Source organism: Lepidothrix coronata, unplaced genomic scaffold, assembly GCF_001604755.1.
Source record: "Lepidothrix coronata isolate B3197 unplaced genomic scaffold, Lepidothrix_coronata-1.0 Scaffold93, whole genome shotgun sequence".
NCBI lineage: Eukaryota > Metazoa > Chordata > Aves > Passeriformes > Pipridae > Lepidothrix > Lepidothrix coronata.
The window spans coordinates 1,441,754-1,456,212 of NW_016690273.1; the positions used below are offsets into that span (position 1 = coordinate 1,441,754).

A 14,459-nucleotide genomic window follows, 5' to 3' on the forward strand; every position below is an offset into this window, starting at 1 on the left:
AGAAGAGAAAGAGAAGAGAAAGAGAAAACCAGCAGTGGAAGAAGGAAGACCAGATCCAGGAAAGCACAGCTGGATGCTGAAAAAAACAAACCTCATTCACCGACAAGAAATTAAAGAATATTTACAAAATCCAAAAATATCTAAGGAATTAAAAAGGCTGCATAATACCTTTCCCCTCCCCAGACCCCCAGAGCTTTGCCATCTTCCCCAAGCTGCAAAGCAGAAGTTTGCACCAAGCCTCCCCCAGTGGCAATGTGTTTCTGCTGAGGAATTAAGTGGAAACAGGAGCGGGGTCGAACATGCAGACCCTGACAGCAGTTTCCTTTCCAGACAAGCATTCCCTCCCGGTTTTCCCTTTCCAAACACTCCCCTGAAGAGTTCACCACAACCCCCCGTGAGCTGTGTTGGCAGGCCCTCCAAGGGGCAGGTTTAAACCTCTCTGGGAGGTGTCAGCAGCTGCAGCAGCAGCCTGACCCACACATTGCTCACTCTGCTTTTCCTAGGACACATTCCCTGCTGGAAATTTGGTCCCTGCCCAGCAGGAAAAGAAAACTGCATGAACCACGCCAGCAACACTCATCTGAGACAGCAACACTCATCTGAGACGGAGCCAAATGCCTCCACACCCACTGCAAGCACTTTAATGGAAAGAGGGAGGAAAAAAAAAAAAGCAAAACAAACCCAGCAAGAGTCATTTTACAATCGATCCTCTGCACATCTGCTGGGCAACTGCCACCCAGAGAATTGAGCATGAATGTCTCTGACTTAATGAGAGCTGGAAAGTCCTGGTTAAATGGGTTACAAGCTCTTTATTTCCCATGATTGATTCCTTCCACACGGCTGCAAGAAACATTAGTCCAAAAAAAAAAAACCAAAACCAAAACCAAAACCAACAACTGTTCTTAAGCAGCAGAGGAGCTAAAAATGAAGGAGCAAACTTTGCTTTGCCACCCTTGCTGTTCCCTGGGTCTGTGCACAGCCAGAAAATACCCTCAGCAGTCACATCCTTTGCTTTCCTTCTGGTTCCAAGGGGGGTGATTTGGAGCAATCAAAATCCACCATCTGACACTGGAAAGGCCTTACACAGATTCACTTCTGGACAGAGCTCTCCCAGAGCCCAGCAGAGGTTCAAGAAGCTGAGTCAGCCTTGATCAGGAGAGGAATTCAGGCTGATCACTCTAACATAGGCAGGGGGTGGGAAATGCCAAAGTTTTTGGCAAAAACAGGAGTGGGAATGCACGGGATACGAAGGAATAGTGGGAATTGCCGCCTCGTTCCTGGGAACGTGGCGTGAGGTTGGAAAGGTTCATGGCAGACATGCACTCTTCAACCTGAAAACAGCTCTCCTGGCTGCAAAAGGGCTAAAGCTGCCCCTGAGAGGTCACACAGGGTCCATCCTTCGAGGTTTTCAGGACCTGACTGGACCAAGGTTCGAGCCAAGTGCTCCAAGCTCAGTGCTGGCCCTGCCTGAAGCAGGGGGAGATGGAGTCCAGCCTTTGTCCCGTCCCAGCCAGGGGACCTGACTGCTCCCACATGAAACAAAACATCAAGTGCCACTCTCCCCCCACCCCCCCACCCCCTCCGGGAGCCTCAGCTCTGACAATGAGATGCACAGGGAGGTTTTCAAGCGACAGCCTGAAAGCTGCTCTCCCAAAGCCATTCCAGATTTAACACGTTGCCCTCCCACAGGTTTGTCTCACATTCCCAAAGCCTCTTTCCAGTTATTACTGAAGCCTTTCCAGCTCTGGATAAATCAGTCTGTGTTCAGTGCAAGGAGACAGACAGGAGAATTTCCCCTCTCAGAAGATTTACGAGCTCAGCTCGACACCAGGCAGCAAAAGAAAATTGCATTTAAGGGAACAAATGGGTGACAGAGACAAGTTGCAGGCACCCCATCCCACAGTCACTCGGCAGCAGGGAAATACCTGTCTCGGAGCCTTCCAAAAGCTGCTGTTGATCTTGAGGAAGAGGTGAATAAGAGCAAAGTGATTTTCCTCTGTTTTGCAGCAGCACAAATCTTTCAGGAGAAAGGAATTCTCTCAACTGACTTGGCAAGCACCTGCAACACCCTGGAGCACTCCTGGCTTTCCAAACAGCATCTCTGAATGCTGGTCAAGGTCACTCTGACACATCAAGGGAGCGGGAGAGGGGATGAGGTCAGGAAGGAAATGGCCCCTCCGCGCACAGGGTGAGCCCAGAGCTAACAGGGCAGGCTCTCAGTCGCTTCCAACTCATGCCTGGAGAGTCCTGCTCTAATGAAAACACAAAAACAAGGCTCCCTCTGCCAGTGACATCAGCCACTATCTTGTTTTCCTCGTGGAAAGGGCCAGTCAGGAGGGATTCATAAACTCATTTACTGATGGAGCTCCAAGACTTATTAGTCAAAGTGCTTTCAATCATTTCTGAGGACTTCTAATACAATGAGCATTGATTCTATGGCCATTAACCCTCCCCGTCCCAGTGCCCTCCCCAGCACCAGTGACACTCTCCCACTGGCACCACCACTCAGAACGTTACCAGCAACATGATTTATTCAATATAATCCTCCTTAGAGTGAAAAGGTGACATCTGCAGCAAACTGCCTTCAAAGATGTTCATCTTCCCCCAGCCCACCTCCAGGGAAACCCCACCCAAACGGAACAGGAGGGACTTGGGAAGTCAAATCCTAAGGAATAGGGACACCCTGTGGCTTGTGAAACGCTGTCCTTCCTTCCAGCCACTTCTGCATCTTTCCCCTCCTTATTCCCAACCATCAGGTGATTGATTAGGAGCCTGAGAGAAGGTTTAGATGGGATATTGGGAAGGAGTTCTTGGTTGGGAGGGTGGGAAGGCCCTTGCACAGGTTGCCCAGAAAAGCTGTGGCTGCCCCATCCCTGGGAGTGTCCAAGGCCAGGTTGGAGCAACCTGGGCTGGTGGAAGGTGTCCCTGCCCGTGGCAGGGGGTAGAAGTGGAAGTGGATGATCTTTAGGGTCCTTTCCAACCCAAAGCATTCCATGATTGGTATCAGTCAGGCAAAGGTATCCCAAGCAAACCCTTGGCTGGGCTGTGGTGATCCTGGGGGTCTGGAGATGCTCCCCAAAGCTCTGTCTCACTAATCCCACGTGGGTCACCCCTGAGGATCCTCAGCCTCGTGCCACAGGGAACACGACCCTGAGGCAAGACCCTGAGGGCTCCAGTTTGGTGGGAATTGCTTCCAGCACAGAGCAGCTCGTCCCAGCCTCTGGAGCAGCTGAGCCTCAATTCCCACAGGAGCCCAGAGGCTGGGATGCAGCACTTCTCTCCCCTTCCCTGCACAACTCCAAGCTTTCTAGCAAAAGGCCTAAGAAAAAGGACCAGCTGGAAGTTCCTCCTTCTCAAACAGCTCCGGGACATTGCAGGAGGGAAAAGAAAATCAAGATGCCCCAGAGATTTTGGGCAGGGCAGAGTGTTCAGCAGCACAGAGTAAATATCCACAAGTCAAACTTCCACAGGTCAGCAGGATGACCCCAGGGAATATGTTCATTCAACAACATGACCTTCCCTTTCCCACCTAGAAAGGCATCAGTGTCACCCCAGAGACCAGGGCACTGCTCAAGCAGACCTTGGAAGAACAATAAAGAAAATAATTTTTAAAAAAAGAGGAAAAAAGTAAAATAATAAAAAATAATAAATAAAAATAATAAATAAACTAAAATTAATAAAAATAAAAAGAAACTAAGATTAATAAATAAAAATAAACTAAAAATAAAAAATAAAAAATAAACTAAAAAATAAAAAAAAAATAAAAAATAAACTAAAAAATAAAAATAAACTAAAAAATAAACTAAAAAATAAAAATAAACTAAAAAATAAAAATAAACTAAAAAAATAAAATAAACTAAAAAATAAAAATAAACTAAAAAAAATAAATAATAAAACCAAAAATAAAACCAAAAATATTAAAAAATAAGCAAGAAATAACAAAAAATAAATTATAATATAAAATAAAACATAAACAAAAAATAAAATAAAATAATAAAATAAAAAATAAAATAAAAAATAAAAAATAAAATAAAAATAAAATAAAAAATAAAATAAATTAAAAAAAACCTAAAAAATAAAATAACCTACACTTCCTGTACATCTTCTGATGAGCCATCAAGGCAAGCATGAAGGGAACAGGGAAATGGGGAGTCTTCAAGGTTCCACTTGCTCTGAAGGCAGGGCCCCCCAGGCAGGTGGGTCAGGCACCTCCCACACCTGGACCACAGCCCAAAAACAGCCACATCCCAGGAAGGCAGAGAAGGGCTTTCCAGAGCACACAACTCCCACAGAAAAGCTTTTCTTGTTCTTATTCTCTCTCACACACACACGTTTATTTAAGAGGTTCCCAGGCAAATTAGCCCGGGTAACTTGAAAGGGCAAACCAACTGCACACAAACAAACCCAGCATTTCCTGGATTAAATGCCTTTTATTCCACTGCCACTAAGCCACTTGGGGTTTTCATCTTAAGTCAGATTAAGAGCCTGCCTGGAGAGGAGCACCGAGGAAACTCCTGTCTGCTTGGGAAACAAGCAGCTTTCCCTGCTCTAGCCAAGAACTAAAAATATCTTGATTTTCAGCTTATTTTCCTACAAAACCACGGTGTGGTTGCATAAGTGTCTCTGCTCCTGCTCTTTGCTCTCCCCTCCCCTGCTGCCCTGGAGCATCAGCCTCTTCCACAGGCACTGAACCCTCTCCAAGGGGAATTGCTGCCGGGTGGGAAAACATCAAATAAAGCTCCTCCCAGGAGAAGAGCAGCTCTAGCCCAGCCCACTGGTAAAGACTCAGCAGCCAGTACAGCTGGAGACATGAAAGGGTGGGAGTGGGAAGATTAAAGATTTGAAACAAGTCCCAAAGAAATGAGACTTTGCTTGCTCTCAAATCAGCATTTGTTGGGTAAGTGGTAAAACACCGAGAGCACCTCACGTGCAATAATGTGCTGGATGGATGGAGGGCCAAGCCAGTTCCTGAACACACTGAAAAGGTCCTGAAAAATTCTGGGATATTCAGCAAATTAAGAGAAAGCACTAAGCAGCCAAGAGGAGATTGCTGCAAGGGGGAATTAAAAAAAAATAATAATTCAGGGTTAGGGTTTATAAACATGAAAATCAAACAAACAAAAAAAAAGACACCCAAAGGAAGCAAAAAAAGACCATCCTCGATTCCCTTCTTTTTGCTGGAATGGTTCTGATGCCTCAGTGAAACTCAGCAGCAAAGCAACATCAAAATTCCTGTGCCCTGGATGAGCACACCTGAGTTCAAAGCCACCAGTGTCCAGGCTGGATAAACCAGGAGACTCTAATTCCAGAGGCAAAGAGATGATGAGGAAAGAAAGAAAATTAAAAAGGTATAGAAGAGGAGGGTTTTTTTCCTGGAAAAAAAATGTTAGCTTCCAGCCCAGAGTAATATCTATGGGAGCAGAAAACAGAAGGAATATCCCTTTGCCATATGAGACCCTGCAGTGGAAGGTGGCAGAGAACTGGTAACTGGTCAGAGTGTAGAGGAAAATGGAATTAGGAAATAGAGGTACAAAGCCCAGGTAGGCTGTTCCTGAGGGTGCAAACACAGAGGAACAGGGAAACCAGCACCTGTTTCTCCAGGGAGGAAGAGGAGGAGGAGGAAGACTCCCAGCTCACCACTCATCACTCAGGCCACTGCTGGGAAGATGTGCAGCAGGAAAACACAGGGACTGCAGCTGGCAAGAATTCATTTACTGAGATTTGCACGAGGCTGCAACATAAAATATCCTGTATTAACAGGGTAATCAGACACCCGAGGGACAGGGGGGGAAATAATTCAACAAAACAGTAATTTTTGGACACCGCTGTTTGTACTGAGTTCAAAAATTCCCCTGTGAGCCCCCTCATAACCAACAAATCTTCCCAGTCCTTCCAGGCTTCCCCAGGACCAAACACAATGTCCTCATTTCCAGAAACAATCCCGGGAAAGCAGAAGGCAGTGGCACAAATCAACAGCTTAATCTGTCACTAGGAAGGAAAAGAAAAAAAAGGAGAAAGACAAATGGGAGGAGGGGGATGGTCAAGTGTGCTTTGTCTCTGTTCCCAGTCCTGGCAATCTGGTTCTATCCATGTCTTAAGGACTATTTTCAACTTGGCATGTTCCTCCTGCCCTTTCCAGCTGAGGCAATGATGTTACCATTTTTATATTTTATATTTTATATAGAAATATATCTATTTCATTATAGCTAACTAGAGCCGATATAAAATATATAAAATATTTATAAGGGGGGGGAAGAAAGAAAACCATGCAACTGCTAGAAGACACCTCCTTTTCTAGCCAATTCAAAGTGGAAATCTTGATTTATTATTATTATTATTCATATTATTGTTATTATTGCAAATTATATTGCATATAAGTCAAAAAGCCCCCAGCAGATTCAGCCCCCTTGGCACCCACTCTTTAGACACAGAGTGGGGTTGGGGTGATTCCTGCTCATCCAACAGTGCAGGAATCACTTTTTTCAAGGAATATAAGGCTCTGCCCTATCCCCTGGCTTTGCATTCCAGTAAGTTCTCAGAGATTCCTCGACAGCAAACGAGGGGAGAACATTTTCTATTCTGCAGCCTGAGTTCAAGTGCATTTGTAAACCTGGCTCTGCTCAAGCCCAGGAGCAGCAAAAACCTGCCCTCAGAAGGTCCCCAGAATCCACATTCCCCACGCTGAGTTCCCTCACGGGAAGAGAATTTGCCCAGAAGAGAAGTTGTTGAGCCAAAGGCATTTTCTGATCCTTTCAGAGCATGAATTTTGTGTGGCTGGTCAGGATGGAAACCTCTTTTTTTCCCCAGCATAAACCCCCAATCTGGCACCGTTGCTCTAAATCATCATCTTCCCTCTCCGTAATCCTGGCTATTAATTCCAGCTTTCTAAGCACTTTTCCACATTCCTGGTGGAATTGGGGGTTTGGCTCACACTGCTTTCCAAGAATGTCCCTTCCTCTCTTTAGCAGCACAGCACCAGCAACAGATTGAGCAGTTTGGGAGACTTTATTAATTCCTCACCCTTGGGCTTGGATCTTCCTTAGCAGCACTGAAACAAGGCTGATAACACCCACAGAGCTCAAAAACACACTGCCCCGCTGTTTCTAGCAAAATCCACTCGAATTCCAGGCTTTTCTCAGTGGTTTGCTGTTCAACCTTCTGCCCAGCCCTTGAGAACTTCAGGTTTTCTCCCTTTTTTTCGTGCCATTTGGTGCTGACTGAGCGAAGCCCACTCGAACCTTCCCCGATCCCCCCTGCTTCCAGGGGGGAGAGCAGAGCATCCCATTCCTATTCCAGGGTTTCCTCCACACCCCACCCACGCTCTCCTCACCGGCTGCTGGGATTCACAGCATCCCTCTGTGTCCCCACAGGCCCTTTCACACCTTAATAAGGTTTGTTTTTCCCCCCACTCAGAGAAGTACCTTCGCCACATCACACTTGTTCAGCCCCCACAGCTCGAGATCCCTCCCTCTGCAACAGGTTTTGTGGGGATTTGAGTGGGATTTCTCTTAAATCTCTCCTTCACATAAAAAAAAACAAACCAAAACAAACATTTAAACGCAGCCTTTGAGTTTTCTCCTTAAATTGACATTGTTTTTCAACCCCGCGAGGAAGATCCTGGGTATTTACATAACAAACCTGCAGCCACGACAAAATAATCAGAGACAAAGAAAGAAAGAAATCAACGGTGTTTTAAAAAACACTTGGGAGGGGTGGAGACAAATCCCTCTTCGGGAATGAGGTGCTGAGGAAGCTGCACCTTTTCCCATCATCAGGTCTTTCCCAACAGGGTTCAAGGAACCTCCTCTACAGAGTAAATGACATCAAGACACATCCATCCCACAATTTTATGCACAGGTGATGGCATCAAAATTCTTTGCTGTCAAGATAAGGAGAGAAGAATGGGGGACCTGGGGAGGTTGTTTTTATTGATCTTTTGTCATTATTACTGTTATTTTAAAACATTATTAAATAATAAATAAATATAATAAAACAAATACAATAATTACGATACTAAATGTATTGTTAGATAATTATAGATATAATCAAATATAATAATAAAATAATAATAATAATAAATAAGATGAATTTTTTTTTTAAATGGGCTAAATGGCTACAAACTCAAGCATCTTCCAAGAGCCAACATCCCTCATTTTCAGGGCTTCCTCCTGTTGCCAACCTCATTTTAGGACAAGCAGGACACAGAAACAACAACATCCTCCGAGCCTCAGCCCGAGCCCCCACCAGAATCCACAGAGAGAGGAGCAAAGCACAAATGAGGCAATAAATCACTTTTCCATCACAGTCAGGGTGTATTTAAGAACAACCTCTTCCCACTCTCTTGGCTTTTACTGAAACAGCTTGAATTTACCAGTATAGAGGATCTTCCCTTTTTTTCCCCCACTCCAGCTCTGAAGTGACTGAAATAAAGCCCCCAAAAATGTAGCACAGGGACACAACGAGGTCTGCAAACTCCTCCAGTCCCCCCAAAAAGGACATTATTACATAATTACAAGTCACTTCTGTCCCCAACCATCCCCATCCTGGGTCTGCCACGTTCTCTGATGGGTTTCAGAAGGAACATTTTGGTTGCTTGGTGGCCCCAACCTTTCCCTGCACGCTCTAGAAACCAAGATAGGACAAGATGAACCTTCCAAGTATCTGAATAAACTTACTTGGGGGTTTTTTTCGGGAGAGTTTGGCAAGTGCCACCCAAATTTCCAGCCTCTCACATATCGAAGAGCCGTATATTTCTATATATTCATGTTCAAGAGCCAACCAGATCATCCCTTTTGCCCCAAAAGGAAACCTAAAACAATCTGATCCCCTCATTAAAGAGGGGAAAAAAAAAATCAAGTCCAGGCTCAGCTCCTCCATTAACACCCACCAGACAATCCCAGCCTCAACAATGCCATTTAAATGAACATGTTTGTAATTTAATTTCAAGAGGAAAAATGTCATTTCTCTTCCCTGCCAGCTCTGCTGCATTAACCTTTGTCACTGCTGTCACATCTCCAGTGCAGGGCTCAGCAGAAACACGAAACAGGAGAGATCTTAGGAGGACAGCCAATGTTCTTGACAAGAAGTTTGAGATTTGCTTTTTCTTTTATTTATTTTTTTTTTTAATTTACATTCATGCTGCTGTGGAGGATCAAGCACTGGACTCCCACAAACAGGAGCTCCCAGCAGCTTTTCTCCTCCTTTATGGGGCAAATGCTGTCCAGGATAGTTCCTCATTCCCGAGTTCTTTAGGATCCATAAATTTTATTCAGGATCGTCTCCATCTTCGTATTACAACAGTTCCTGAATTTTTGCTTTAAGTTACAATGCAGTTTATTAGTGGAAAGGATTTCCAGCTCCAGTTATTGCCTGGTAGGAACTGCACTAATATCCATTCATCATCCCTCTGAATAATGGGATAATTGCACAAGAAGCCAAAGTTCAGCATCGATTTCCTGCTAAAATCAGGTCCTGCAGCCACAAAAGGCTTCATTACGGATTTTAATCCAGTTGGGCTTTGAAATTCTCCTCACAAAATGGTTTCACTAACACGATTTGGAAGCAGGAGGCGGCCAAGGCTTCATCCACACAACAGCCCAAGCATTTTGCCTCGTTTTCCACACAACACAGAAGAAATTGCAGATTTAGGCAAAGGATGGCAGGCTAAAGCACGGATTTGGCAGCCACTGAGCTGGTTTTTGCAGTGATTTTTGTGTTCTTGAGTGCAGGTAGAACAGGCTGAGACACTTCCCAACGTGCAAACATCACTTGGGCACCAGCAGCTGAACAGGGAGAAGTTTTAAGAGTTTAACTTCACTTGAACAACACCTGGAGGTGAAAAGCAGCTCAGGTGCAACACGGCACGGAAAGAAAAGCTCTTTATAGAGACAGGAATGTTGAGGAAAAGGTAATAAGACCTTCACAGCACTCTTGATGACCACAGCATCATCCAGAGACTCCACACGTCCCACAGCTGGAAAACCAACTGAATTCCCTCCTTAGTTGGATGCAAATGGGAATAACAAGATGGAGGAGCCCCAAAACCAGGTTATCTTAAAAATCCATATAAATCACGATGGTTCAGTGCCCTGGGTGGGGAGGATTAGTCCCAGGATCACAGAATACTCTGAGCTGGAAGGGAGCCACGAGGATCACTGAGTGCAGCTCCTTCACGTACAGACACGCGCAGGAGGTTCTGTTTGAAGCTGAAGGAAAATGGCCATTTTTTCCCCAACATTTCTCCTCCCCAGATGATATTTTTCCTCCACCCACGTGCCACCCAGCTCTGAAAAGCAGTTCTCAGCATGCAGTCAACTCTGCTTTGAAAAGAGAACAGCACCGTTAAAAACCCGATATCCCGAGGGAACAACAGGACATCCAGAGGGAATTAATGCCAAGGGCAGGTACAGAGGGAACAAAGAAACCCAACGTGATTTCATTGCAGTTCCCAAGGCTACCCTCAAATTCAATTCATCCAGCTTAAAGGTTGGGTTTCACTTCAAAGTTACGTCTCAAAATTTGGATTTAGACTCAAGATCTTGTTTACTTTTGAGCAGCCTCCTGACTATCAAGGCTCGAGCAAAAAGCCCCAAGGAAAAAAGAGATCAAACAGCAAAAGGCAGGATGGGCAAAAGTTCAACTCCCAAAAGGTCATTCCTGGGCAGAAACCTCTCCAAGCTGCTGCCACTTTTTGGCAGCTCAACAGTAGCACAGGGACACAAATGGGAACAGACCTGACACGGCCTGTTATTTGTGCAACACTCAGACAGATTCAGGTTGCAGTTTCACCAGCATAGAGCAGCCGAGCCAGCCTGAAACTCCCTTGGAAAAGAAGTTGTTACGGGCTAGATGTGTGTACGTTACAAAAAAAAAAAAACACAAAGGAAAAGTCTCGGTGAAGTAGTTCAAAAATACTTTAAAAAACACGACTTAAAAATGTGGTGAAAGTTCATTAAAACGAGGATTGCGGCACATTAGCTTGATTTCTAATCACTCCTACCCACACACCTGCCTTCAGACCACACAATTTGCTTTATTTGAGACCAACAATAAACCAAATAAGGCCTCTAGAGGATAGAACCACAAAAGCCCAAACCAAAAAATCACCTACAAAGATGAAGAAAGACCAGAATTGTGCAGTGGGTGTTCCTATGGGAAAAAAAAAATCACCTAATCTCTGAATGTTACATTCCCCTTTTTACTTTTTTTTTTTTTTTTACATTTCCCCTTTTTTGCAAACCAGGAAAAAAAAAAAACACCAAAAAAACCATAGAGAGAAGCGCTGAAAAGAAGTCTCACCATCACAGTTGGCAGCACGGATGATTTCACCCCAATTACTCGCTCTTGTCATGCAAAAGAAGAACTACGGGAGGACATTTAAATCCCGATCCAGACAACACAACAGCCAAAAAACGAAGACGCTGCCCCAAGCAGTTCTTTCAGATTTTTACATGCTGGGATCAGCCCTTCAGAGTCTCCCAGAAGTGCTCTTGGAGGGAAGACAGATATTAAAGGGCAATTAAAGACGTGAATGTAACTGTGATTGAGGGAGCCCGAGGAACAGGCACACACAGGTCGCTTCAAAAGAGAAAAAAAAAAAAAAAAAAGAGAAAAAAAGTGTGCAAGTTATGCAGAGAATCCGGGCAGAGAATGCAAATTCTGACCTACTTCTCCCTCCTGGCTGGGAGAGGGCACGAGGCAGCTGCTACTGCTGCTCTGCAAGCACAGAGATGAGCAGGAGCCCTGCCAAAATTCCTGCCTGATGCCTCTTCCGAGTAGCTGGAAGGTGGGACAGTCGTCCCTCTGCCCAGGCAACAGGACCACAACCACCCAGCCCAGCAGCAGCGACTTCCAGGGAGGTGGGAAAGTCAGGGACCTTCAGAGAGCTTCTCTTAAAGCCCAGGATGGGAAGGGGGACAGGGACACAGCCAGGGAGGGGATAGACACACGGGCTTGGCTGGACACCCACGGGGAGCAGGGTCCTCTCTGACCCAAAACCCACCCACACCCCAGTGCAACAGGCCAAGGATGGAGGGAAAACAGGGGAGGAACAGGGAGCCAGAACAGGAGTTTTGCTCAGCAGCTCCTCCACTGGAAGAAGATTCTCAGTGTTATTGTGCAAGCTGAGGGGCTCAAACCAGAGCTCCATGAACTGCCCATCCACCTCCTGCCAGGTCAGTGTGCAGTGAAATCAGGGATTAATGCCAAGGGCAGATACAGAAGGAACAAAGAAATGTGATTTCATTGCAGTTCCCAAGGCTGCCCCCAAATTCAGTTCATCCAGCTTAAAAGTTGGGTTTAACTTCAAAGTTACATCTCAAAATTTGGATTTAGGTCTTAAAAGACTCAAGGTCTCATGTTTACTTTTGAGCAGCCCCTCAGCCCAGCAGGATGGATGGAGTGCAGCCAGCCCAGTTCCTGGTACCATGTGGAACCAGTGGCATAGGATTCATCCCACGGGACTTTCCAGTTTGGAAGTCTCCTATACCCTCCTAAAAACCAAGAGTGACCTTCAGGAGCCACGGGAAACCTTCCTGCCAATACACAACTTGTACAGGAGGAAGGAAGGCTTTCAGATGGAAAGAAGCCCAGCTGGGCTCACACAGAGCATGAGCTGACCAGGTTAGACACCAAGGAAGTCCAAGGTGTGTTAGTGCAAAAGGTTTTTATAAAAGCCCTGAGCTGTTTCAGCACAAGGTGACAGAGAATAAAGACAACCAAAGAGAGCCATCAATCTCCCACCACTTCACACAGCACATCCTCCCCCAGGGCACACAGCTGGGAGGGGCTTGGATCAACCTGGGCTGGTGGAAGGTAGCCCTTCCAACCCAAACCATGCCATGATTCTAAAACTCCACTGCTGCATGTCCAGAAATTTTCACCAGTTCCTGGCAGGTAATTGCTATCAGATATTATCCACATTAATCTCTTAATGACACAGTCTAAGGTGTGTGAGCCAGCATCCCCCACACCTCCTGCCTGGGCAGAAATGCCATTATAGACAGCCATAAAACCCTTGGGGTGCTGGCCAGCAACTGCAATTTCTGTCCAAAGCCTACTGCAAACTCTGATTATAGGGCAGGCTTTGTTCAGCCAGACTGCTTCCTTCCCCTTGGGAAACCTTTACGTCAAAAGACCAATAAATGCTGGTAATTTATTATGTGGAAAGACAGTCATGCAGCTGAAAGTAAGAGAGAGAGCTGAGAGTTAACTCGGGTTTATGTCTGAAAGGGTCACAGAGCCCTGGGATAGCAAGTCAAAATTGCTGCTTCTCTGTTTATCTGCACATAAATACCTGGGGATGAAGGAGTGTCAAGTAGAGAAGAATTATCAGCACCACGGGAGCATTGAGCAGGAAAATGTGGTTCAGATTTAAAGGCTGTTCAGGGATTGTATTGCAAGAAAAAAAAAAACGGAAAAAAAGTACAAGGAATAAGATCACTTCAATCTGAAGTGTATTTAGCAGGATTGATTCAGGGAAGATTAGTTTCATCCTAAAGGACAGCAGGTAAGTCAGTACAAGGCCTTTAAGTTCTCATCCCTCATTAAGAGATGCCCCTCCCTTGGGCTCTGGAGGGATCTGTGGTAAAGATTTCATGTTTAAATAAACAAGAATCACAGAAATGGTATTTGGGGTTGTTCCCATGTCCCAAATACCCAAGGAATCCTCCAGCACACATAGGATGGGGTATCCTGCTCATCATCACCTGAAGTACAAGATGATTCCTCATTTCCCTCTGGCCTCTTTCCCAGGGTCTGGAACATTCAAACCCCACCTGGATAATTCACCTGTCCATGCCCTTTCTGTGGAACTGGATGAACTTTAAGGTGTCTCCCAACCCAAACCTTTCTCTGTGTGTTTTAAAGAAAACCTGCACAGTTGCACAAACCGTGTTTTCCAAGGGGCCAAAAAGGAGGAAGAAATTCCAGTCAAAGCACTGATTTATTAAGATGGTGATGCATCAGCTGCAAGCACAGCCTGGACAGGGGAGGAGGATAAATCAGCACAGACAGTCCGAGTGGATTTTGTCTTTGCTGCTGGGACAGGGATGCAGCTGCAATACAGAGCACCACTCCCACCCAGCGTGTGGGGGTGTGCCAGCCCCGGTGATTAACTCCCAGCTGTTAATTACAGCATGTAAACAGTGCCCTCCCCTGACCCGCAACCACGGCAGGCATTGACAGCTCACACATGCTCTGGGGAGCCAGCCCAGCCCTGCAAGGTGGGGGCACAAGTGCCACAACTGCTCCAGCCCCTGGCCAGTGCCCTCCCTGCTCGGAGCAGCAGAGGACACCGAGGTGACACCACCTGAGCTTTGCACTCTGTGTTTCCACCCCCACTTCTTCCATTCCCTGATTCCAACGGGATGAGGTTCAACAAGGCCAAGTGCCGGGTCCTGCACTTTGGCCACAACAACCCCCGGCAGCTCCAGGCTGGGGACAGAGTGGCTGGAGAGCAG

General features: G+C 45.8%; 1 protein-coding gene across 3 annotated transcripts in view; it reads right to left on the reverse strand.

Moving 5' to 3' along the window:
* GDPD5 (glycerophosphodiester phosphodiesterase domain containing 5) overlaps positions 1-14,459 on the reverse strand; it is a 115,867-nt gene that overhangs the window by 77,775 nt on the left and 23,633 nt on the right. Inside the window, exon 1 of one of the 3 annotated variants that reach the window (XM_017821960.1) lies at positions 1,926-2,083. The exons of the other annotated variants lie outside the window; for them this stretch is intronic. The gene's annotated coding sequence lies outside the window, so the exon portion shown is untranslated. Of the gene's footprint in view, positions 1-1,925; positions 2,084-14,459 lie in introns of those variants that run through there. 3 annotated transcript variants of the gene reach the window in all.